Source organism: Myotis daubentonii, chromosome 16 (genome assembly GCF_963259705.1).
Source record: "Myotis daubentonii chromosome 16, mMyoDau2.1, whole genome shotgun sequence".
In the NCBI taxonomy this organism is placed as follows: domain Eukaryota; kingdom Metazoa; phylum Chordata; class Mammalia; order Chiroptera; family Vespertilionidae; genus Myotis; species Myotis daubentonii.
Window position 1 is genome coordinate 38,058,318 of NC_081855.1, and position 26,069 is coordinate 38,084,386.

At 40.6% G+C, this 26,069-nt stretch overlaps 1 protein-coding gene across 8 annotated transcripts in view; it reads left to right on the forward strand.

The window, feature by feature from the left end:
• Nucleotides 1-856: 856 nt before the first annotated feature.
• Nucleotides 857-26,069, forward strand: part of TANC2 (tetratricopeptide repeat, ankyrin repeat and coiled-coil containing 2) — a 281,996-nt gene continuing 256,783 nt past the window's right edge. For 5 of the 8 annotated variants that reach the window (XM_059669890.1, XM_059669891.1, XM_059669892.1 and 2 more), the window contains exon 1: nucleotides 858-1,403. The gene's annotated coding sequence lies outside the window, so the exon portion shown is untranslated. Of the gene's footprint in view, nucleotides 1,404-26,069 lie in introns of all 8 variants that reach the window. The other 3 variants (XM_059669888.1, XM_059669889.1, XM_059669893.1) reach the window with 1 other exon arrangement.

Consider the following 26,069-nt stretch of genomic DNA (forward strand, 5'->3'; position numbering starts at 1 on the left):
CACAGCTGACTTGCTGTGTTATGTTGCAAGGGGGAGGAAGGATAAAGGGGAAGAAGATCTAGGTGGAGGGCAGTGGGGGAAAGAGGCCCTTCCAGGAAGCGTGAATGTGGCAACTTTCCCTGTCTGGCGGTCTCGCTCCTAAAACCACATTCCTTCTGGTCCGACCCGGCGGCGACAGAGATAACCTCACAACCGCACCTCACACTCTACAGCTGTGGTCGGTGACTTCTCAGCCAGTCCGGATGACATCGCCTCCATTCTCCCCGCCACGCCCCTCCAGCCCCTCTCCCCCGCGCGTTTTCCACCTTCTTCTCATTTCCACGTGGTCTCCGGTGGCCTTTGGAAGCAGCCCACAGAGCAGAATTGAGCACAGGGAGAGAATAAGTGACATGAGCAGCGATCGATGACGCCGGCCGTGAGACGTGCGTAAGGCGACCCAAGTTTGGGGAAATGGACAGGAACGCTCTGGCCATCAAAGCCGGAGGACAGGCCCAGAGTGGGCGCACGTGACAGAGCAGCACCTCGAGAGTGACATCACCCCTGGGGGCGGAGCCGGCGGTAGGGCCTTGTCTGCTGCAGAGTTCCTTCCCCTTTTCTCCACCGAAAGCCGCCGACCCCACTAGTCACAGCCCCCCTGGGGGGACGAGAACGGCCCGGACCGCACAGCGCGGCGGAGCCAGGGATCCACCCCGTGAGCGCGGGGGACCGCGCTGTCTTCCCTCTCCCAGTCGCTCCCCACCCCCAAGCGGTGCAGGGGGCGGGGGCGCGCGCTCCACCACGCACGCGCCCCCACGCACGCGCCTTCCCTCCGCGCTCGCGCCCCTCCCCGCCTGGCCCGGAGGGGGCGGGGCTGCGGGCGGCCTCCGAGGGTGCGACGCCCCCGGCGCGGCAGCGGCGCTAGCGAGCGGCCGGTCCGGCGCGGGTTGCTGGGAGCGCTGCTCCGGCGGGGCCGCTGGCACAGCCGCCTCGCGCGAGCCGTCGGCCCGGCGGGGGAAGCTGCGGGCTTTCGGAGCGCCGCGCCCGGGGCCGCCGGCGCTGCCCTCCCGCCGCCGCCGCCCTCTGCGCCTCCTCCGGGCGGCCCCGCCCCCGTTCCCATCCCCCTCGCGCTCACCTCCCGGCTGTGCCGCGCGCACGGCGGAGCGAGGCGCCCGCCGCCGCCGCCGCCTCTCTGAGGGGCGAGGACCTGCACCCGCGCGGCCGCTGACAGGAGGACCGCCGCGGGCTGCGCTCGCGGCCCGCGAGGCCCCGCCGCGCCTTCGGGAGGCGCAGACCCGCCGCGGGCGTCGGAGCGCAGCGAGGTGCTCTGGGAATCGCGGCGGCGCCGGCGGGCGGCGCGGTCCTGCCGGGAGACCCCGGGGACTGGGGCTGGACCCCGAGGTGCGGCGATTCCCTCCGAGCGGCAGGTAAGGGACCGGGCAGGGCGGGGAAGGAAAGGTGGCTTCGGTGACAGGGGCTTTCGCCTCCCGCGCCTCGCCTCGGGGGGAGAGGGGCGGGGGCGAGCGGGGAGGCGGCGGCGCGAGCGGCGGAGTGCCGCCGGTGTCCGAGGCGAGGTGTGGGGAAGGCTGGCTCCAGAGGTGGCGCTCAGGGTGGCATCCGCGGGGCCCGGGGTCGGTCGCTGGGGCGTCACCGAAGGTGTCGTGGGATCTGGTACCGAGAGAGCCTCCGGGTGGCGGGGACCCAGGGTGAAGATGCGAGGCCGATTGCTGGACGTGGCAGGGAATGTGGTGCAGAACGAGTTGCAAAATGTGCCCCCCAATGCAGCATCGAAGTAGTTGTGAGATGTGCCAGGTAAGACATAGGGTAGGTTGGCCGGTGTGGCGCTGAAATGCCGGGGAGAAGTGTTGTTACCGATACTAATTATCCCCAGGAAAGGAGGCGTAGTGTAAGAAGGGATTAATAAGGCTCATGGCTAGATATTTTATCCCAGGAAATCGAGAGGCGCTATGATAGGCAGGTTTTTTTTTTGTTGTTTTTTTTTTTTTTGAGTTATAGAGATTGTCCTCACCTGAAAGAATTACAAGCCAATTGTGTCTGGTTGTGAGACGGGAAAGGAAAAAACAAGGCTAAAATAATTCCAGGTTTTGACATCAGCCTGTAGAGCACTGATACCATTGTATCCTAGCCCAGGTGTCTTCTCTCCGAGGTGTGGAATGTTTAAAATGTTTTTCACCAAACGTAAACAATGATAATGAGCGTGAAGAAGATTTGATGTTTTGGGTGTCTTTCACCCCCTGCTCCTCTCCTGGAAGAGAAGAAACAACAACACTACCCCCCCCCCCCACCCACCCCCCACCCCCACGTCTTGACCATAATTCTGAGTTGAAGATCACTTAGGCAAAGGGAAATGTTTTTCCTATGTCCCTCTGTCTTCATTTTTACACAGGTGAAAATATCTGGAATGAGGAAAACAAAACAATATGGTGAACAAAAGGAATACATTTTTCAGGCATTTTGAGGGGTTGGAGCCTAAACCTATTGCAGTGTTTAATTACAGTGAATGACAGTAGTGATATATTTGTTCATGTTCCTGGTTGTGTGGTGGCAAAATAGGGAAAATAAATTGTATGCAGTAATGGGGCATAAAAAGCAGCAACATGGATACTGCCAGTGAGTGCTTCTGCAGCATTTCCCAGGTAGATCATCTTAAGCACAAAAAATAAAATATTAAATCAATTCTTTCTCTCTGTCTCTGCTCTGATTCATATGCTGCGAAAACACTCTGACTTCTGTTTAAGAAGAACATTTGTGTTTTGAAAGAATTGTTAGAACGTAGCTTGAATTTCAGAGGTAACAAAAGACGAGCTTTTTAATATTATATATATACACGCACACACAGTCAATGAGTGTCTATATACCATGAAACAAGCAGAAATGCCTGGATGTGTTCATTAGGATGTAGTTAATTACTGATGGATTTTAATGTTCTATGTTATAATTCTTGCAGATAAACTGAATTACTTGCCTGAATGTTGTACTCATATTAAGGACAGTAAGTAATTTGCCAGATAATCTGAAAATTTATACTTGATTGGCTTTTTCCTGGATCCAAATTCAGCTACTGAGGAATCATTTGCTTCAAACACAAAACTGGGTTTTCTTTGGGGATTAATTTTGGGTTTTGGTCTTTTCTGTAGATATATTCCTCACCTAGAGGCTATGTTGAGGCTAAAGCAAAGAGGAGAGGGCCAGAGGAGAATAAAGAGCAGTTCTGTTGGGTCTTCCTGTTTTGTTCTGACTATAAGCCATATGTACTGCCACCCCCTACTGTCTGTAGGAAGAGGTGTTGCAGAGTCCCATTCTTTTCTTGTTATCACTGCCCCCTTGTGAAAGGGAAGAAATGGATAGTTGCACTTGGGAGATACCACTCGCCTCAGCTTGTTCTTGATAGAGTGCTTATGTAGATTTATTAATCACCTATTCACTTCAGAGGTGCAGGGCTTTAAATTTACTGTTAATCAGCCTTCAGATTTAATGTTTATTTTTAATAGTATCTAATTTTAGTGAATAATTCAAAATTCTAAAGATATTCTCAATATATTTGGGAAGATGGTGCAGTACTATTGTTAGTAGTAGTACCATTAGTAATATCTCATCCTTACAGAGCACCTGTTATGTCCTGTGATACATATTTTAATTAGTTTCAACACCCAATGAGGTATATACTGTTATTTCCATTTTACAGTTGAGAAACTGAAATACAGAGATGTTAATTAGCTTGCCCAAGATTATTTAGCTAGCAAGCAGAAGAGCTGAGTTTCAGTTCAGGAGCTCTGGCTCCAAACTCTGCTCTTCACCAGTATACTTTATTGCCCTCTCAATCAAATCAGTATTATCACACATCATTAAATTGTAGGTGCCCATCCTAAAGCAAATATTATAGATGTGGATAAACTGAAGTAAGAAGTAAGATACATAAATGTTAAGCCTATAAATGCACCAAAAACTACAATATGAACATTTTTGTTTAGGAATTTATTTTTGTAATTTATTTCTGGGATTATGAGTAGAGGAGTATCAGTATTTTCTTTAAATATGTTTTTTATTGGTTTCAGAGAGAGGAAGGGAGAGGGAGAGCGATAGAAACATCAATGACGAGAAAGAATCATTGATCGGCTGCCTCCTGCACAACCCATATGGGATGGAGCCCGCAACCCAGGCATGTGCCCTGACTGGGAATCGAACCATGACCTCCTGGTTCATAGGCTGATGATCAACCACTGAGCCACACCCGGTCTGGCATATCAGTACTTTTTATGGTTAAGGGGATATTTATGATGGAGGTTGGCTTTGGGGGAAACGTTAGAAGCAGAAAGTTACCTTCAAGTAGTTTGATATGTATCTGTGTATGTACATACATATGCGTGCATAGTATCTCTGAGAGTACACTAACACCAGTAAACCTTTACTGCTAGTTTTCTCTAGGAAAATTAAAGAGAAATTATCTATTTTTCTACCCATTCACTTTATTTATTTATTTATTTATTTATTTATTTATTTATTTTTTAATCTTCACCCGAGAATATTTTTCCATTGCCTTTTGGAGGGAGTGGAAGAGAGAGGGAAAGACAGAGAGAAATATCGATGATGTGGGAGAAACACATCGATTTGTTGCCTCCTGCACAGGCCCTGATTAGGGCCTCGGCCAGGGAGGAGCTTGCAACTGAGGTACATGCCCTTGACGGGAATCGAACCTGGGACCCTTGGGTCCGCAGGCCGATGCTCTATCCATTGAGCCAGATTGGCTAGGGCTAATTTTTTAAAGTAATTAACAAAAATGAATTGGATGCATATGTTCATTTTACCTCTTCCATCAATAATTGTTTGCTCAATCCTGGCCAGGTAGCTGGGTTGGAGAAGTGTTCCATACACCAAAGGGTTGTAGATTCCTAACCAGGACACACACCTAGGTTTGGGGTTCAATCCCCAGTTGGGGTGTGTACAGGAGGCAGCTAATCGATGTTTCTCTCTCTCTCTGTCTAAAAATCAATAAAAAAAAATATACTCAGGTGAAGATTAAAAAGAAAAACTAGCCCTGGCTGATATGGCTCAGTGGTAGAGCATCGACCTGCACACTGAAGAGTCTTGAGTTCAATTCCTGGTCAAGGGCGCATATTGGTTTCAGGTTTGTTCCCCCGCCCCATTTGGGACTTGTGCAGGAGGCAACCAATCAATGTGTCTCTTTCACATTGATGTTTCACTGTCTCTCTCTCTCTCTCTCTCCCCCTTTCTCTCTCTCTTTCCCTCTCTCTCTTCCTCCCTCCCTCTCTCTCTAAAAATCAATGGAAAAAATATCCTCAGGTGAGGATTAACAGAAAAACAAAAACCTAAAATAATTTGTTTGCTCAGATTTTTCTCACACTTAAAACATTGTTTTATAGGTATTAACTATATATGAAATAATATTTTAAAATGTGTAAAATATAAAGAATATCAGTGCAGCCAATACTCATATATCTTCCACCCAGTTTGAGACATGGAATGTCACTTCCTACACTTGTAACAATTATTTTCTTCTCTTAGGCAAACTTTCTGCCATTCTGTGAATCACATATCCTATGTAATCAAACACTGCCTTCACTTTTGTATACATTTGTTGATAAGGGAACTCAATATAATCTACAGATTATGATTACAACATTCAGGATGTATGCTTATATAGTTAATAAATTGTCATAGACTCAGATCATGCTCTGTATTATGTTGGTTGGTAGTTTATTTTAGCATACTTCACTTATAAAATCAGATTTGTTGTTTGCATCTTTATCATAAAGTTTTACTAACATCGTTAAACATTAGATTATTTCCCTCTTCCATCCTTCTTTTTTTACTTTTTTCGTTCTTGTTTTTCATCGATTCTTGACTGTCCTTAGCTTTCCCCCCTTTTCCCCATAAATGTCTTTGCTCTTTTAGTATTTTCTAAATTGACTGTGTGTGCATTATTTTGAATGGAAAAGGAAGTAGTTCTAGAAGGAATATACTAAACTAGTAGTTCCAAAAGGGAAATATTAGGGTAGTTGATATTGATTAGATATAAGTTAGAACCACGTGTGTGTAAAAGAAATATGTCAAATTCTCTCCTTATCATATTTCTTCCTCTTTGACTAGAATTAAAATTGAATCTTTGGGACATACTGATTTGGCATATTAGTTGAATTATATTGGTTGTATTTACACAGATTCTCCAATGTTAGCTAGAATGTTTTTACTGATGGTACCCAGATTTTATTTCAAGGAGCTAGAGTAAACTATTCCAGAGCTGTTTACTTTTCTAGCACTAGTCTGGGCAAGGTAACAAATGCTATAAAGTAGTTTGGAAGCTAATTTAATTATTTGGACTTTCCCCCCCTCTGAATGAATTGAAACTTAGCATTGTCATATCTGAAGAGTGCCTATGTCATCAAATTCTATTATTCCCTTGGTTTATTTCAATAGCATCTTTTGTAGAAACTTGTTAAGGAGATGGAGAGTACATATGTTTGGAGTCTCTTAAAAAATCTATGGAGAGAAATAGTTTAAAAGAAAAAGCTTAAAGACTTACCGCTATATTTTCCCACTCACTGGTCTATTTTCTTTCTTTTAGAGGATATTTTATCTTTAGTGCTTAATATTCAAGGTAATACTGGATAAAAAATAAGAAATTGGTTTCTGGCCGAACTGGTTTGGCTCGGTGGATGGAGTGTTGGCCTGCGGACTCAGGGGTCCCAGGTTTGATTTCGGTCGGGGGCATGTGCCTTGGTTGCGGGCACATCCCCATTGGGGGGCGTGCAGGAGGTAGCTGATCGATCTCTCTCATCGATGTTTCTAGCTCTCTATCCCTCTCCCTTCTTCTCTGTAAGGAATCAATAAAATATATTCTTAAAAAAAAGAAAAAAAAATTGGTTTCTGAGTTTTAGAAGGCTAGAGCAGGTTGAGGATTCAATAATGAAAAAAGTTTCTGGTAGGAATCTTTTTTATTCCAGAAAGTTCTAACTAATTATGATACCATAATTATTTATGGAAACAAATTTCTTTTACTTGGTCAATTTATTTTAAAAATCTTTATTAATCGTTTGAAAGCTTTGTTTGTGGATGTTATAAGTATCAGCTAGTTGCTTTTTCATGGGTCACACATTACAAAGATACATTACATTCTGCTTTTGTTAGTTCTTGAATAGTTGAAGATAAATAACAGTTTAAGGTAAGTTTAAGAGGCAAAAGAATTAAGTTGGTATTAGTCTTATCATGTCCTGTCTTTCCCCTTTCTTCTCCATAATATCAATCTCTGCTTTTATTCAGTGCATGGTATATCCTACCTTTCAAATTCCTTTAAAAAAAATCCACAAAAAACAACTTGAGCCCTGGCTGGTGTGGCTCCTTGGTGGAGTGTTGCCCCATGCACCAAAGACCTCTGGATGGATTCCTCCGTCAGGGCACAATGCCTGGGCTCCCGCCTCCATCTCCAGTAGGGGGTGTGCAGGAGGCAGCTGATTGAAGTTTCTTACATGGATGTCCCCCCCTCCCCTCCCTCTCCCATCTCCTTTCCCATCCTCCTCCTCCTCTTCCTCTTTCTCCCCCCTCCCTTTAAAAAAATATTTTTATTGATTTCAGAGGGGAAGGGAGAGGGAGAGAGAGATAGGAACATCAATGATGAGAGTCATTGACTGGCTGCCTCCTGCACACCCCCTACTGGGGATGGAGCCCACAACCTGGGCATGTGCCCTGAGGGAATCAAGCTGTGACCTCCTGGTTCATAGGTCAATGCTCAACACTGAGCCACACCAGCCAGGCTCTCATCTCTTATTGTGGAGTTAGAGAACATTCTCTACAGATATATACATACTTACACACTCCATCCAAATTACTCAGAATAACTGGACTATAACTAAAACGAACTCTAGAGTTAAGCTAGATTAAAAAAAATATTTATTAGGGTGAAGGCAGGAAGGTTAGAAAGTTCTCTGTGTGAACTTTAGATGAAATATTTTCATTTTATATTACAGGGGTTAGCAAACTATAGCATATGGGCCAAATGCAGCCCAGCGTCTGTTTTGTATGGCCTGAAAGCAAAGAATAGTTTTTACATTTTTAAATGGTTGAAAAATATCAAAAGGAGAATAATGCTTTGTGATATATGAAAATTGTAGGAAATTTAAATTTCAGTGGCCATAAAGAAAGTTTTATTGGAATATATCCATGCTTAGTCATTTACATGGCTATGGCTGTTCTCTGGGTACAACAGCAGAGGTGGGTAGTTATAATAGAGACCATGTGGCCCACAGAGCCTAAATATGTATTTACTGTTTAGCCCTTTATAGATAAAGTTTACCAGTGCTTGGTCTGTTATATAGTCTGTGCCCATTAAATGTTCATTAAATGTCATGAGTTGGAGACAGACCAACCATGTCCGTTGGAGGCCTCTGTAGGGCATAATTGCTTCTGTCTATTTACTGAGAAAAGACTGGCCACTTTGCCTTAGTAGTGATTTATCTGACAGAGCACTCCCGTTGTACCTCCATATGACACCCATACTATGTCTAACTCCGAAGCAGTTTCTGACGAAGTGTATTATTTGCTTCTTCTTTTTAAAAATTTATCTTTATTGTTGAAAGTATTACAGATGTCTCCCCTTTTCTTCCCCATATGTGGAATCTATTTGATTCTTCTATTCCTTTTTCTTAAAAGAGGTATCCTAAGCAGAGAGGTTTGGAGCCCAGCACATAAGAGAACATTTTCTTTTTTTGCTCACGGGTGGACTCTTGTTCATATTTTGCATAAAAATCATTGTTATATGAAAGTAAAGACCCTTGATTTAATATATTAGTTTGTAATACAGACACATTGTATTTAAGGAATATGAGTTAAGCTAGATTAGTTATGTTGGAAAAGTTGGATTTTTTTATGCAGTGTATTAAAATATTACATCATTCACTTAAATACTTATTGACTACCTACTGTGTACAGTAGTTACTTTTATTACAGTAGTCTTTCAGTTGAAGGTGGACATTTCATATTATTTCTTAAATAAAACCTAAAATTTTAATTCAAAATTTTGTGTCCTAGCTACTCATTATACTTCTAGGAAAAATGTTAAAAATAAATGTATTAAAGTTTATCACTTTCCTAAAGTTTCACTGGCCAATGTTGATAAGTTTTACAGTTTGTTTTCTCTAGGCGACAAAAGTATGTAAAGGAAAACAGTGATTTATATACTCCTTTTAATAAATACCAGCAAGTATTACATACATAAAATTCACAAAGAAGAGCATATAAGCAATAATAAGAGAAAACTTTTGTTATTTCAAGCAGATATATCTGGGCCAGGTAGCTATGCGTATTTCCTTGTCTGTAACACCATGCTTGCATTACCATATCTGGTTATAGAAATTGACAATATGAAGAAATACAGCACCAGTTTTTATTGCCATGGAAACCCGTTTTTCCTTACCTATGTATTACAACCTTATAAGTAGATTAGTTATTAAACTTGGAAATGGGAGTGGGTAGATATTGTTATTTAATCATTTTAGGTATGGTGAATCTGCCTCAGATCTTAGTAAATTGCCTCTGCCTAAATGAAGGAAGTCTGTTCTTGTCCCTTGTTCCTAATCTTGTGTTGTAAGGTCCCACAGTTTCTAGCTGTAGTTGTCAAAATATAATAAGCCAAAGCTAATTAGCCTATGGAAGCTTGATGGGTGTTTGTGGTGCTCTAGAATTCTATTTCTGTTCAAATTCCATGGAATCCTATAGTGCTCCCCAGGATTGTGAATTAGGGTGAATGAAGGTAATTAGCTTTAGTAGACATGTGGGATGAAGACTTACTACATACTCAGGTCCTGCTTCAGCGTCAGAGAATCTTAGCTCTTATCTTTTAAGGGCTTTAAAGAGGAAAATAGACTTTCTTTGAAAGTTGTTACTCAGACATTCCTATATTATAGGATGACAATACTATTCTATTGTTCAGTCGTAAAGAAGCTTTGAAATTCTGCAATCATGAGACACATTGTATAGTAGGTAGAACATAAATTTGTGAGTTTTTGTATCATGAAAACAGGTTAGAATTACTGCTCTGTCACTAGGGGGCTTAAACCTATCTTGCAAGGTTTTGATGATGATGATGAAATGAAATAATGTCAGTGAAAATCCTTAGGACAATGTCTAGTACTTACTAAGTGGTAATTTTTATTAGGCTTTGAAAAGTGTCCTAGATTTCTCTTTTTTGATGTATGCTTCCCACAGCTCCTCCCCAGTATTTTTATTAGCATTGTTATCTTGTCTTACATTCCTTTTCAGCCTTGCAAGTCATTTAAAAAACCTGAGGTAATTTGGCTACTGATTTATTTTCTGTTCTGAAAATTTCTTTTATGAAGGATTTGATAAGAGCTGAGAGAAAGAATTCTTGAAAAACCATAAAGTTAAAATAAAAAGTCTTAGGTGAGAGATGCTGTTGGGCATACTCCTAGTATACATTTCTTTTTTGAACTGTTTGTCTTTAAGCAGCATAAACTTGACAAAATATTAATTTTTAATGTCCTCTATAATGTAGCAAATCACAGCTTGAGACAAAGAGCTTTTTGACAATTTTTTTTCAATTCAATCATGTAAACATTTTCAACTTTTATAAACATCTTTCACTTTTGTGAATAACTGGAACTGTCTGTGTATGATAACTTTATCCTCCCACCCCCACCCCATGCTCCATGTAATTTTTCTTTTTAAAAAACTTGTATGTGGCAGTCAGTCAAGGTGGTTGGTTTTCTTTTGTGATTTACTTAATAAAAAGGATTTGTCTATTTACAGTGTAAAATAATAGAAAAAGTTTACCTGTCCTTTTTTAGTATGATAAGCTAACTATTCAAAATCTCATTTTTCCCAAGCTTCAATTATTTCTGTAACATTTTGTTCATTTCTGCTCTTCTGTGTATCATTATACAATTAGTCGTTGAATATGTTTCTTTAAATGGACTTGACTCACTATCTCTTAGTTGTCCTAATATCTATGTTTGTGCTAGTTCTAAAATAAAAACTAGTTCATCCTAAAGGCATCTTGCTTAATGCACTCGGGAAAGACCACTTACATGCAACTGTGGCTCCAGAGGCCATTCGTGCACCAGTGGGGTCCGGCCGAAACTGGCTTTCTGACACCCCCCGAGGGGTCCGGGATTGCGAGAGGGCACAGGCCAGGCAGAGGGACCCCACCAGTGCATGATCAGGGCCAGGGAGGGATGCAGGAGGTTGGCCAGTTGGGGAGGGACTGCAGGAGGGCTCCAGGGTGTGTCCGGCCCGTCTCCCTCAGTCCCGATTGGCCAGACCCCAGCAGCGAGCTAACCTACCAGTTGGAATGTCTGCCTGGTGGTCAGTGCACCTCATAGGAGCAGTTGAGCGGCCTTAGCATATCATTAGCATATTATGCTTTTATTATATAGGATTTGTATTTTGTGTATAGGATTGGTTGAATGGCTGCCCGGTCGACTGGACACTTAGCATGTTACACTTTTATTATATAGGATTTGTATTTTTTTTTTGCTTCAGTTCTGGCTAGGAAAGAATTCAGAGCAAAGACTCAAACTATAAGAGAATGTTTATTTCGAAAGTCATAGAGGTAGAAGAAGTGAGCTGTAGAAGAAATAGACTCAGGGAACAAGTTACAGAGGCAGAAGGGCCCTTGGCGCTTAGAAGAGAGAGAGGCAAGGAAAACATACCTAATGGGAAGAGAGTGGGGAAAGGCGTGGGCATGCCCCATAAGAGAGAGCCACAAGGTTTTTATTTTATTTATTTTTTAAAATATTTTTTTATTGATTTCAGAGAGGAATGGAGAGGGAGAGAGAGGCAGAAACAAGAATCATTGAGAATCATTTATTGGTTGCCTCCTGCATACCCCACACTGGGGATCCTGCCCACAACCTGGGCATGTGCCTTGACCTGCAATCGAACTGTGACTTCCTGGTTCATAGGTCAACACTTAACTACTGAGCCACACTGTTCAGGCGGATTTTGTGTTTTTAAATAAATGAACTTTATAATGATTATCTTCTTGCTTTAGATAATTTAATTCTCTTTTTGTCTTTGGCTGAAAATGGCTAAAGATAGCCATTTATTGTCAACAAATGTCAATTGTTTTTACTTATATCTGTTGTTTTCTCCTGTTATCCCTTATCCCCTATTTTACCTTTTAAAAAATTTTCAAAAGTAATACTCTGCTTGCAACCACTAGAATAAACAAAATGGGTAAATAAAGAAAAAGTTAATTATTTTTCTCTTCCTTCAGGGTCTCCCTTCTCCACTTTTACTCCAACATTAACCAATACTGTGTATTTTTCAACATCTTTCTCTTTGCTCAAAAACATATAAGCACACAGGTTGTGGCAAAAGTTTTACAATTGTTCCTATGGAAAAAATACTATCTATATAAAAGCCTAAGTGACCATTACGACGGGACTACCGGAACAACTGCTCGCTATGACGTGCAGTGAGCGAGCAGGCAGGCAGGCGAGCAGTTAGGAGCAGGCAGGCAGGTGAGCGATTTGGAGCCGGTTCCAGATTGTGAGAGTGTGCAGGCTGGGCTGAGGGATACCCGTGCCCCCCATGCATGAATTACGTGCATTGGGCCTCTAGTATTTAATAAATGAATATCTCATGCCTTCGCGTGCAATGTCCTCACAAGATGGCCACGCACACAGCAGAGGCAGGGCCTGGTGGCCGCTCCGCATGGTGAGGCCTGGGAGGTCCTTCAGCTCCATGTGGCGCAGAGGAGGCCGGTCCTGGCGTCTCCACTACTTCGCACGGAGGAGGCGGGCTGCGGCAGGGGAGGGCAGTTGGGGGCCATCGGGCCGGCAGGGGAGAGCAGTTGGGGCTATAGGGCTGGCAGGGGAGAGCAGTTGGGGGCGAGGCCGGCAGGGGAGCAGTTACGCCTCAATCAGGCTGGCAGGGGAGTGGTTAGGGGGCAATCAGGCTGGCAGGCAGAAGCAGTTAGGAGCCAGAGGTCCCGGATTGTGAGAGGGATGTCCGACTGCCAGTTTAGGCCGGATCCCGCAGGGGACATCCGGCATTCGGACATCCCCCGAGGGGTCCCAGATTGGAGAAGGTGCAAGCTGGGCTGAGGGACATCCTCCCCCTCTCCCCCCACAAGAATTTTGTGCACTAGGCCTCTAGTAAAAGAATAAACTCTGTGTTTCGTGTACTCACAACTGTAAAACTACTTTTACCCCACTATGTTTACACTCACATACACAGGCTTTTTGTAACTTGTTTTATTAATTTAAGAAAACATGGCTGCCCTGCCCAGGTGGCTCAGTTGGTTGGAGTGTTGTCCCCTGCACCAATAAGGTGGTGGGTTTGATTCCTGGTCAGGGCACATGCCTAGGTTGTGGATTTGGTCCCCAGTAGGGGTAATAGTTCTCTCTAATATCAATGTTTCTCTGTCATATCGATATTTATCTGCCCCTCTTCCTTTCTCTCTAAAAATCAGTGAAAAACATCTCGGGTGAGGATTAAAAGAAAAAATAAAGGGAAAGAATATATCATGGCAATCTCTCCAGTTTAGTAAGTGAAATTCTAATTTTACAAAGCCGAGTAACATTCCATAGCATACTACACCATAATTTAGTCTGTTTTTCTTTAACTGATGGATGTTACGATTTTCATTTTTTTTGCTATTATAAATGTTAGTCAATTCTTACTCGTGACTAGAAAAGCAAACATTCTAAATAAAATATTAGCAAAATAAATCCAGCAGTGTATTTAAAAGACAGTACCTCGCCCTAACCGGTTTGGCTCAGTGGATAGAGCATCGGCCTGCGGACTCAAGGGTCCCAGGTTCGATTCTGGTCAAGGGCATGTACCTTGGTTGCAGGCACATACCCAGTAGTGGGTGTGCAGGAGGCAGCTGATCGATGTTTCTAACTCTCTATCCCTCTCTCTTCCTCTCTGTAGAAAATCAATAAAATATATTTAAAAAAAATAAAGATAAAAGACTACCTCATGATCAAGTAGTTTATTCTAGGAAGGCAAAGGCAGTTAAATATTAACATTTTTTATATTAATATATTACAAAATAAAAACTATATGATTGTCTCTTTTAGAGTGAGTTGGGGGACTTTGTGTTGGGGATAACTGGCCTTTGGTTGCCAAAGCCTGGTACCTTGACAGTATGGAAATAAGCATACTTCTAGAGACAGAAATGGATGATACGGGTGAGCCTTTTCAGTTTAGGGCTGGCACATTTTAAGATCTTCTATTTGATTACTTTGGGCGTAATGAGCACCTTGTTGGCCTTTGTACTGGTGCTCATTGCCTTTGAAACACTGGCCTAAATCTTTTTGAGGCTTTTCTTATGCTTGTTTGCAAAATATGCATTACTTAGGATCTAAGTTTCTTGAAGCCATTTCCAGGACGGGTTGTATGTGATATTGTTCTTGGATTTGGCTATATTTATACTGCCAGCTACAACTCTAGGAGTGGTGAAGACTGGAAGAAAGAGACCAGTGACTATCTTAATAGATGCCAGAAAAGCACTTTATAAAATTTTGTAGTAATTTCCTCAGAGTATATGTGGTATCATTTCTGAATCCTTGGATATATTGTTCTTGAGTTATAATCCTTTTTTTTTCCTATATAGTATATGCATCTTATACCACTGTCATCAAGCTTCTTGTGCAATAGATAAGTCTGATGCCGGTCTGTTCTGCTTTCTTTATAAGTAACTGGTTCTTTGTCTCCTACAAAGTTGTGCCACTCTTATGGCCCCCCGAGATTATCAATCTAATCTCATTATGCACTTTATCACTTTCATATCATGAGAGACCCAATACTGCCAGTTCATCTCTCATTTCTTGAACTCTTCTTGTCTGTACAATTTTTGATTTACCCCTTTCTGGTCCCAGTTTTTCATTTTTTGGTGTTATTCTTTAATGTTTAGTAATAGTAAAATCATTTTGTTCATTCTAAGTTGATATTCTTAGGGACAAATTGTGCTTTTTCAAAAAGTGGTTTCAAATATTTTTTCTATTTTAGGGAAGTTTAAAAAATTATTATTTTTTAGATTTGTTCAGTTCCTTGCTTTCATTTTCTTCTTCAGGGATTCTCATAATCTGTATATTCAATATTCTTTGCCTGTCTTCAGTATTTATCACTTTCAAATCTGTTTTATCTTTTGAGTTATGAAATTTTCCTCCTTTTTACCTTCTATTTTAAAAAAAAGATTTTTATTGATTTCAGAAAGGAAGGGAGAGAGAGAGAGAGAGAGAGAGAGAGAGAGAGAGAGGGGGAGAGAGAGAGAGAGAGAAAAGCATCAGTGATGAGGGAGAATCATGATCGGCTGCCTCCTCCCACTGGGGATCGAGACTGAAACCCCGGCATGTGTCCCGACCAGAAATCGAACTGTGACCTCTTGGTTCATAGGTTGTTGCCCAACCACTGAGACACACCGGCCGGGCTTACCTTGTATTTTTCTTAAGGTATTATCTGCTTTTATTCATTTCTGTCTTCATTTCTGGAATGATTCTTTTCTTTTATTTTCATATTTACTCTCTTTTTTATTTTTATTTTTTAAAAATAATGTTTTTGATTTTTTACAGAGAGGAAGGGAGAGGGATAGAGAGTTAGAAACATCGATGAGAGAGAAACATCCATCAGCTGTCTCCTGCACACCCCCTACTGGGGATGTGCCCACAACCAAGGTACATGCCCTTGACTGAAATCGAACCTGGGACCCTTGAGTCCGCAGGCCGACGCTCTATCCACTGAGCCAAACCGGTTAGGGCTAATTTTTTTCTTTATTGATTAAGGTATTACATATGTGTCCTTATCTCCCCATTTTCCCCCTCCCTCCCCCCCCCAGCCTACTCATGCCCTCACCCCCCTGGTGTCTGTGTTCATTGGTTAGGCTTATATGCATGCATTCAGGTCCTTTGGTTGATCTCTCCCTTACCCCCACCCTCCCCTACCTTCCCTCTGAGGTTTGAAGGTCTGATCGATGCTTTTCTACCTCTGGATCTGTTTTTGTTCATCAGTTTATGTTGTTCATTATATTCCACAAATGAGTGAGATCATGTGATATTTATCTTTCTCTGACTGGCTTATGTCACTTAGCATAATGCTCTCCAGTTCCATCCATGCTGTTGCAAATGGTAAGAATTCCTTTTTTTGTTGTTTTTTACCGCAGTGTATCCACTGTGTAGATGTACCACTGATTCTTTCATTTTAATTCTTTCCTGAGTTAATGTAATCTCATTGTAGTTTGTGTAATTCTCACATCTGTTTGTTCATGTCTTATGTCATTTTCTTAAGGTCTTTTAACTCATTTTGAAATAGCATGTTACAGTTTTGATCTATTATGTGGGCATGTCTTTCTGGCATGGTTTCATTGTCTGTAGGGATATTAATCTCCTTATTTTTTCTTTTCTTATAACGACTTTGTATAGGATTGACATTGATACTTTCCTGTGACTCACTTTTATTTGAAATTAATTTAAAAATCTGTTTGAATGTGGCTGGGTCAGGAAAAGTTTTTCTGTCTTCATAGAGCTTTTTCTTTTGTTGTTTTTGTGTAGGGTTAAAAAGTATGGCAGCTTGCTTTCTGAGGCTTCCTGGCCTTATTCTCCAGAAGTTGTGTCTGGACCTTCTATTAACTTCCTCTCTGTTGTCTGATCACAGTTTTCACCCATATATGATCTCGAGACCCTTCTTCTTTGACTTCTGGAGCTCATTGTCAGTTATCTGCAAAATTCCTTTTCATTTTAACCTCTTATCTAAACATTATTACTTTTTTTCTCTAACTGAAACTTGTTTCTTCCCTGAAGAGTTTTTAAGTGCTGGCTCCTCCTCTTTGTTTCTCATAATTGCTTCTAGATTTTTTCTGGGCTTACTGTTACTCTCTTACTACTCCAGTTAAAATTAATGCTTTTAGTATCCATACAGATGATCCTGATAGTTTGGCCTCTGGAATTCTCTACTGATCTTGTCTTCTACCTCAGTCATTCACTTTTATGGCATATCCTATGCAGATGTTTTTTTTTTTTTTTTTTTAAATACAGTGGGGCCTTGACTTATGAGTGTTCCGACTAACGAGTTTTTCGAGATACGAGCCGTCTCTCGGCCGATTTTTTGCTTTGAGTTGCGAGCTAAAATTCGGGTTACGAGCCAGTTTCAGATACCCCACCGTTAGTTGGCACAGCGAACATCACAGTGAACGCCACAATATCAGCCCAGCATCACCTGTCATTGTAATGGTGAAAATTGATTTGACATACGAGTAATTTGAGTTACGAGCTCTATCGCGGAACGAATTAAACTCGTAAGTCAAGGCCCCACTGTATATTTTATTGATTTTGTACAGAGAGGAAGGGAGAGGGATAGAGAGTTAGAAACATCGATGAGAGAGAAACATCAATGAGCTGCCTCCTGCACACCCCCTACTGGGGAAGTGCCTGCAACCAAGGTACATGCCCTTGACCGGAATCGAACCTGGGACCTTTCAGTCCGCAGGCCGACGCTCTATCCACTGAGCCAAACTGGTTAGGGCTCCTTTGCAGATGTTTTTAAACCCTCAGTGCATTCGCATTAACTGGGGAGCTTTGCAAAACTCCAGATGCCTAGGACTCACTCCCAGAGATTCTGATTTGGTTAGTCTGAGTATGGATTGGGATATTATTGTTAACAGTTTTCCAAGGTGACTTGAATGTGCAGCCATGATTGAGAGTCACTGCCCTAGACCTTGTTATTACCAGTAACTACAGCTTTTCTGGCATTTTGCTCTCCCAACTACCACCACTAGTTCTTCTGGCTCACTTCTTCTACCAGCAACCTTAATTCTTTTGACTTCATTGGGACTTTATAATTTACCACCTTTTTACTGTTACTCAAGGCGCGCACGCGTGCGTGCGTGCGTGCGTGTGGGTGTATGTGTGACTTATTTATGTATTCATTGGTTGATTCTTGTATGTCCCCTGACCAAGATTGAACCAGCAACCTTGGCGTATCAGGGCAATGCATCCACTCTTTCTTCTGCCTGGGATTTTCTTTCTCCAGGTAGCTTATTTCATCATATTCTTCAGGAACATAGAGCTCTTTAAAAGGTTTACAGCAGTGGTTCTCAAACTTTGGCATGCCTCATAATCAGAAGAAAGAAAAACTTAAATTCATTTACTGTAGAAGTACATCTAGAAAAATTGATTAAATATTATGAATGCATGTGAAGATTATCAGAGAAATTGGTAGAAAAATAGGGTTTTAATAGGACTTGCAGGACTCATAAGGAGAAGGAAAGAGATAATATTAAGGAGGAGGACTGGATAATTTGTAGAAGGAAAGATTTAAAGGTGATATTAAGTAAGTTTGCTTAGGTGACAGAAAGGGATCTGGGAAAGGGTGTAGGTGAGTGGGGTTTAAAGTTGTAAGTGGGTTAACTTAAAACTTTATCCTTAAAGTTTCTCTCTCCTTTTTATCCCCAACTCTGTTTTCTGATTCTGACTTGATCTATTCTCACCCTTTCTCTGCCCCTTTCCCTGATTATTGTATTACATATCAATTCTGCCTACTTTGCTTCATATTACATGCTACTCTTCTATAATCTGATCCAGAAAATTATCTTTTGATTATCATTTTGTAATTTATTTCATTATTTGAAGATAAGAATTCTGGCTTTAAAAAAAACCACTTAACTTTTTCTTAATATTTATCTGTCATTAACTATCCATTCAAAATTTTACTTTATCCGAAATAGAATCCTTAGTTCCAGTTGTGCTTACTCCCTTTCATTCAATAGCATTTGAGCTCGTACATTGTGGTGTGGGTATACTTTAAATATCAAAAAATGAAGCTATAATAATAGAATTTTCACCCATTTGCATTTTTTTATTTTTTTCTATTTCATCAAGAACACCTTTCTTGATTAAAGCTATCATTCTTTGATTCTCCTGATTAAGACAAAAATTCCTGATCTTAATGAATACATTATTATACCCCATTTTTAATAATGGGTGTGTGTGTGTGTTTGTGTTAGTTGACATCCCACTGTGTCATTGCTTTACAGATGAATAATTTAACACTACTTTATGGATGAATAATTTAACACATTCTGTTAAATGAGAAGTTTTGTGGAGTAATTGCCTTTACTGATCTTCTGGGTGGATTTTTTTTGGGGGGGGGGGTGATTGTTTTTCTAGGTGTTTTTACATACTGTTAAGATTGTGTTCAGCTGCATGCAATAGAAACTCAAGTAGAGTGGCTTAATCACAGAGGATTTTTTCCTCCCAGGTAACAGGAAATAAGGCAGTTCTACAATGCCATCAGGGACACAGGCTCCTCCTATATTTTTTTCTCTGTTATCATTGAAGGGTGGCTTTTGCCTTATGGATTGCAAGATAACTACTTCCTCCCCAGACATTTTAGTTTTTAAAACAGTAGTTTTTCTTTAGTCCTTGCTCATAGCCTTATGTTTTCATTTCATTGGTTACAACTGGTTGTCTGGTCACCATAGATACAGGGAGTCTGATATTTTAGGCACATTACTACCTTATCCAAAATTAGTGTTTTGTTAATAAAAAAGAGAGGGAGAATTTGAGGTAGGCAACTTTAACAGTGGGTAGGTAGTATGCAATTATCTCTATTCCTTAAAACAGCTTTGCAAGTTAGATGGTTTCATGTTTGTGGTAGAGGAGAAACTGGGGGTCAGCGAGGCTAAGTAACTTGTACAGTCATACAATTAGTAATTGATAGGGCCAGGACATGAACATAGGTAAATCTCTGTCTAAAGATTACTAGTATACTCTTTCCATTATGTCCATGATCTCTTTATATTGTTTACTTAGCAGTCTGATTTAAGTATGTAAAGACTTTGTATAAATAGCATTTAAGATAGTTTAATAAAATGTGATGCCTTCTAAGACTAGTTTACTGGTGTTTAAAAATTATCATGAGTACCAGGGGGTACCTATTGCTTTTTTTTGGATATGTAAAAATGAAGAGATTCTTGTCGTATCAGAATAGAGATAAACTGTGAATGCTGTAAATAGTTTTGTTGAGATCTGTTCAAATAGGGGATTATCACAAGCATTTGATAAGGACTGTGGCTGACTCTTCAAATGAAACTTAATATAATAATGTTTAATAACCTGGAGATTATACCCTGACTGGTTTGGCTCAGCGGATAGAGCATTAGCTGGAGGACTGAAGAATCCCAGGTTTGATTGCGGTCAAGGTCAGGTACCTTGGTTGCAGGCTCGATCCCTAATAGGGGGCGTGCAGAAGGCAGCTGATCGATGTTTCTTTCTCATTGGTGTTTCTAACTCTCTAGCCTTTTCCCTTCCTCTCTGGAAAAAAAAAAAAATAATATATATATATATACATATATATATATAAATAGCCTGGAGATTATGTAGGAAATCAGATCACTTCAGGTTTCTTTTACTAAGTTGATTGGTATTCTGTAATTTATAGTGACCATATGCCTACATACTAATATTTCTTATCATGTTTGACAGAAACACTATGTATCAAATTATAAAGTGTTACCAACCTGATATTTTGATAAATATTTCTATTAAAGATAAATTTGACCTCAAATTGGCAAAATAATTCTCATTTTGCTTTATATCCATGTAATTTTTTACAAGGCACTTCCTATATTTATTTGGGCCACATTTTTTTTTTCTTTGTAGTCTTATTAATGCCTATTCATTAAAACATTTGTGTAGCTTACTTATAAACATGTGAAAAAGCGTATGATAAAATATGTACAGTAGAGATATTATAACAACTAGAAATTATTTAAAGTGGGGGAAAAAAGCCTAAGATCTCTTCTCTTCCTCCTTTCCCCATGCCAGTGATCATAGTTTTCTTGTGGAAGGCTTGCAAGAAGGAATAGAGGGAATTTCTTCATCTCTCACAGTGGGGCACTTTGAATGTCAGAATAATTAAACTTACCGTCCTTTCAGAACATATTTATTGAATTTTACATGCCAATGAACTACATACATGTTAAAGATATAAAGATGAATTTAAAGAAAAACATTATCTCATCATATATAGGGAAGAAGTAATTATAAACACAGGTTTTGGAATCTGGCACATCTGAGTTCACATTCTGACTTGTTTTATTTGTTAGGTGTATGATTTGTGGCAAGTTACTGGACCCTGTGTAGCCTCAGTTTTCTCATCTGTAAAAGACACATTTTATAGGATTTTGGGGTTGAATGAATGCATGTAAAATGTTTAGCACAATTTCTGGCATACAGTTAGGAGTTCAATAACTATTATCTGCTACTGTATTGAAGATGTAGTAGGGGGTAAATATACAACTGAGGGGGGAGAGAGTGAAGGGTTTTTTGGGAGGGGGGAGGGCAGGAGACTAAAGTGTAGGAATGAGAAGTAACATGATTAAAAAAGTATTGAGAAAAATTAATATTCTCCATAGTTTTACAGTCATTACAGTAAGTCTTATACGATCTTGAAGATTCACCTGTGATATTTTTGCTTGCTGAGAGCAATAGATTTTATTGCAAGAAAATAAGGGACAAATATCTGGGAAATCAAGTTATATTGTTCTTAGGATGTCTTAGACTAGACATACTTTCTTGCTGTAATTACTTTTTTGTAGATTTTCTTCAGCACTTAAGCTTTGTTCATACTATAGTGAGGCTTTCTCTGATCATATATGAGGATAGCAATGGTGTTCATGTGTAAAAATGATTTCTTTTTCAATCACTACCCAAGGACATGCTTATTGATTATTAGAGGGAGAGGGAAAGAGAGAGGAGGAGAAACATCGATGTGAGAGAGAAAAATTGATTGGCGCCCTCCCGCATGCTCCCTGACCTGGGCCGGGAATTGAATCAGCAACCTAGGTATGTGCCCTAATCGAGAACCGAACTCATGACCTGTTGGTGTAAGGCAGCCGTGGGCAAACTACGGCCCGCGGGCCGGATGCGGCCCATTTGAAATGAATAAAACTAAAAAAAAAAAGACCGTACCCTTACCCTTTTATGTAATGATGTTTACTTTGAATTTATATTAGTTCACGCAAACACTCCATCCATGCTTTTGTTCTGGCCCTCCGGTCCAGTTTAAGAACCCACTGTGGCCCTCGAGTCAAAAAGTTTGCCCACCCCTGGTGTAAGGGATGATGCTCCAACCAACTGACCCACCTGGGCAGGGCAAGAATGATTTTTGAAGTTTAAATGTTGATGTACAATGAGGTCATGTATTAAGGCAAAGTAACAGCTGCTCTGTGTGAGAGTACAATATATATAGGCAGATCAGGAATTTGGAGGAAAATAAGGAAGGGAAATTTTTAAAAATGGCATACAATTAGGGCCACAGAATTAAGACAAAAATATTAATAAGATTCTCACTGAGTGTGACTTAGTTACCTCAGATTTACAAATCCAGCACCCAGGCAAGACACAGCTCTGAAGGTCCTTTCAGAAGACAAAACCAGTACCAACTCTAGTTTTTCAGTATTCCCTGGGAACTGAGCATAGAGACAGAACAAAGCAAGATCAGACTCTACTTTTCTTCAGGATGGGGAAAAAGGAGCCATGGTTTTTGTGTAAACTTTCCCTTGAACTTTATCTCAGAGAAGCTCTGAGAAATTATTTTATTTATACAAAAGTCTACTTTTAGGAAGGTGACATTTTTAAAAACAAGTCGCAGCCAGTGTAGTTATAAACCAAGAAGGGGTTTAGAAAAGTGATGGTCAGAGATTTGGAAAAAATTGATGATGGTTTGTATCAATTAATACAGTGTTTATTGATTTCTTAGTAGGTGCCAGACTGTGGTAAGTGTTTCACTTATGTTAGTTCCCTTAATTTTCACAACACATGAATGGATAGGCACTTATATATTACTAGAGGCCCAGTGCATGAAACTCGTAATCCCTTCAGCCTGGCCTGCGCCCTGTCACAGTCCAGGACCCCTCAGGGGATGTCCGCCTGGGGGATTGGGCCTAAGCTGGCAGTCAGACATACCTCTTGCAGTTCTGGGATCCCTCTCGCTGTCTGGGACCCCTCACTCCTTACCGCCCTCCTGCTCACTGCTCCCTAGTGCTGCCATGGAGGTGGGAGAGGCTCCCGCCACCGCGTTGTGCTCACCAGCCATGAGCCTGGCTTCTGGCCAAGCAGCATTTCCCCTGTGGGAACGCACTGACCACCAGGGGGCAGCTCCTGCATTGAGCGCCTGCACCCTGGTGGTCAGTGTGCATCATATTGACCAGTCATTCTGCTGGTTGTACTGCAGTTTGGTCGATTTGCATATTAGGGTTTTATTATATAGGATTAGCCTCAGTTATAGGATTATGAGGAAACGGAGGCTTTGAAAGGCTAATAGTTTGCTCACACTCAGAAAACTAGTAAGTGGCAATGGAGAAGATTCCCCAAAGCCCCAATTCTTACCATTTGCACTAATACAATTAAATCTCTTACTTATTTGGTATAAAAAGAGAATCAGATATGGCAGTGATGATGATTGAAGACAGATATTGGGAAACTTGATTCCTAATGCTGTTTCTGATTTGGTGAAAATACTGGGATAATTAAACAGTGTGCCTTATATCTTCTCCTGAGCCATTTCTTAATCATACTTGGCCTCCTTTCTGGTATCTTCTCTTTCCAATGTCTGTGGGCTTTAGGAACTGAATAATTTTACTTATTTATTTATTTATTTGTTAATCCTCACCTGAGGATATTTTTCATTGATTTTTAGAGAAAGTGGAAAGGAAGGAGAGAGAGAGAGAGAGAGAGAGAGAGAGAGAGAGAGAGAGAGAGAAAGAAAGAAACATTGATATGAAAGAGATACATAGATTTGTTGCCTCCTGCATGTGCCCCAAGCAGGGCTGGGGATCTAGCCTGCAACTAAGGTACATACCCTTGACTGGAATTGAACCCTTCAGTCCCAACTCTCTATCCACTGAGCAAAACTCACTAGGGCCCGAATAATTATCTTTAAATGTTCTAAGTAGACAGCTGGGAATAGGGTAGAAGCCAAGTAAAGGTTGTATGTAGCATATTTGAAATTTTGAAGATGGTTCATATTTGGAAGATTAATCAATTTTTTAATTGATTTTTTTACAGAGATGAAGGGAGAGAGATAGAGAGTTAGAAACATTGATGAGAGAGAAACATTGATCAGCTGCCTCCTGCACACCCCTCACTGGGGATGTACCTGCAACCAAGGTACATGCCCCTGACCGGAATCTACCCGGGACCCTTCAGTCTGCAGGCCGACGCTCTATCCACTGAGCCAAACCGGCCATGGCGGAAGATTAATCAATTTAACTATGTCTATATTTCATGATGAAATCATTGAAAAATTTGCTTTGGAAGACAGCTATCCTGATAAGAGTAATTTTTTACTATAACTAATCATCATTATAGTTATCTCTGCCATTAACTGTGTTGGTCAGCAAAAGTGTTCTTGTGGGTAACTTATTTTGATCTCCTCAATGATAATGTAACTATTCTACTAATTACTTACAAATTTATGAGTTTTTTACAGTCTTTGATTTTAGATTATTGCAGTACCCGAGACTATCCAGTCATTGCTTTCTAGGAATGTTGATTAGAAAAAAGTAAATTACTTCCTATCCTCAATACCCGAAGAATTAGGATTTGAGTTCTTTCTTTCAGGAGGCAGCTGATCGATGTTTCTCTCTCATCGATGTTTCTAACTCTATCCCTCTCCCTTCCTCTCTGTAAAAAATCAATAAAATATATGTTTAAAAAAATTATTTCAGAAAACCAGCAGAATATTTTATTTTAACTCAGTAAAATAATTTTCACCCCCTATCTAAAGGTGGGTAGAGAAGCATTTGTAGTTTTTTGGTACTACCTTGTGTTTTGTGATTACCTCTATCACAGAATTTTACATTATATGAAGCCATTTATAATAGAGTCTCTTACTCTCCTACTAGGCTATAAATTTCTTGAGGGGAGGACAATGTTGCTATCCTTACTACCCAGTATGGCACTGGGCATATAGTAGACACTTAAGAAATGTTTGTTTAATTAACCCTCTAAGAGGTTTTTTCCTCTTATAAACTCCCATTGCACTTTGTATTTCTCTTATAGTACCATCCAGGCTCTATCTTAAATTGTACTTGGGTTCATTTTTCTGTAGCTCTCATTACCAGACTGGATGCACCTTTCAGGCAGGAACTGCTATTAAATTTTAAACATTTTCTCCAGTACCTGTTCAAGGCATTATACTTAATTTGTTTATAATAAACATTGGATAAATAGAAGATCAGGAGACATTTCATTTAAAATTTTATTTATAAGTTAGTTCTAGAAAAGGATTTGAGGCAGTCTTGCCATCTGTATTTTTTAAAAAATGTATTTTATTGATTTTTTACAGAGAGGAAGGGAGAGGGATAGAGAGTTAGAAACATCGATCACCTGCCTCCTGCACACCTCCCACTGGGGATGTGCCCACAACCAAGGTACATGCCCCTGACCGGAATCGAATGTGGGACCCTTCAGTCCGCAGGCCAACGCTCTATTCACTGAGCCAAACCGGTTAGGGCTTGCCATCTGTGTTTTATGTGTTTTAGAAATAGAGAAGCATTCCTAAGCCCAAGAATATAATTTGCAAAGAATTTTAGCTAATACATGTTACTAAAATAAAGTTTTTTTGTGTGTATATGTGTTTTGGCTGTTTCTTAATGTTATTTATAAGAATTCACATTGCCTCTAAAAAAAACAGTTTAATTTTAACTTCACAGGCATGTTGGACCAGTTTATTATATGGTTTGGAGAAACCAAGGGAAAGCAAATGATGGAGGAAGTGGTGGTGGTAGTTCTGTAAACACACCTCTTTTCATTTGACCTTTTACTGCACTTGTGACAAAACAGTTCTGTAATGTAACTTGAAAATACAGTGGGGCCTTGACTTACGAGTGTCCCAACTAACGAGTTTTTTGAGATACCAGCTGTCTCTCAGCCTATTTTTTGCATTGAGTTGATAGAGTAATTTGAGTTAACGAGCTCCTTAACGAGCTCCTTAACAAGCTCAGTCTCGGAATTCAAGGCCCCACTGTATTTTATTTGAAAACTAGTAGCCCGGTGCACGAAATTCGTGCACTGGGGTGGGGGGTGGGGGCG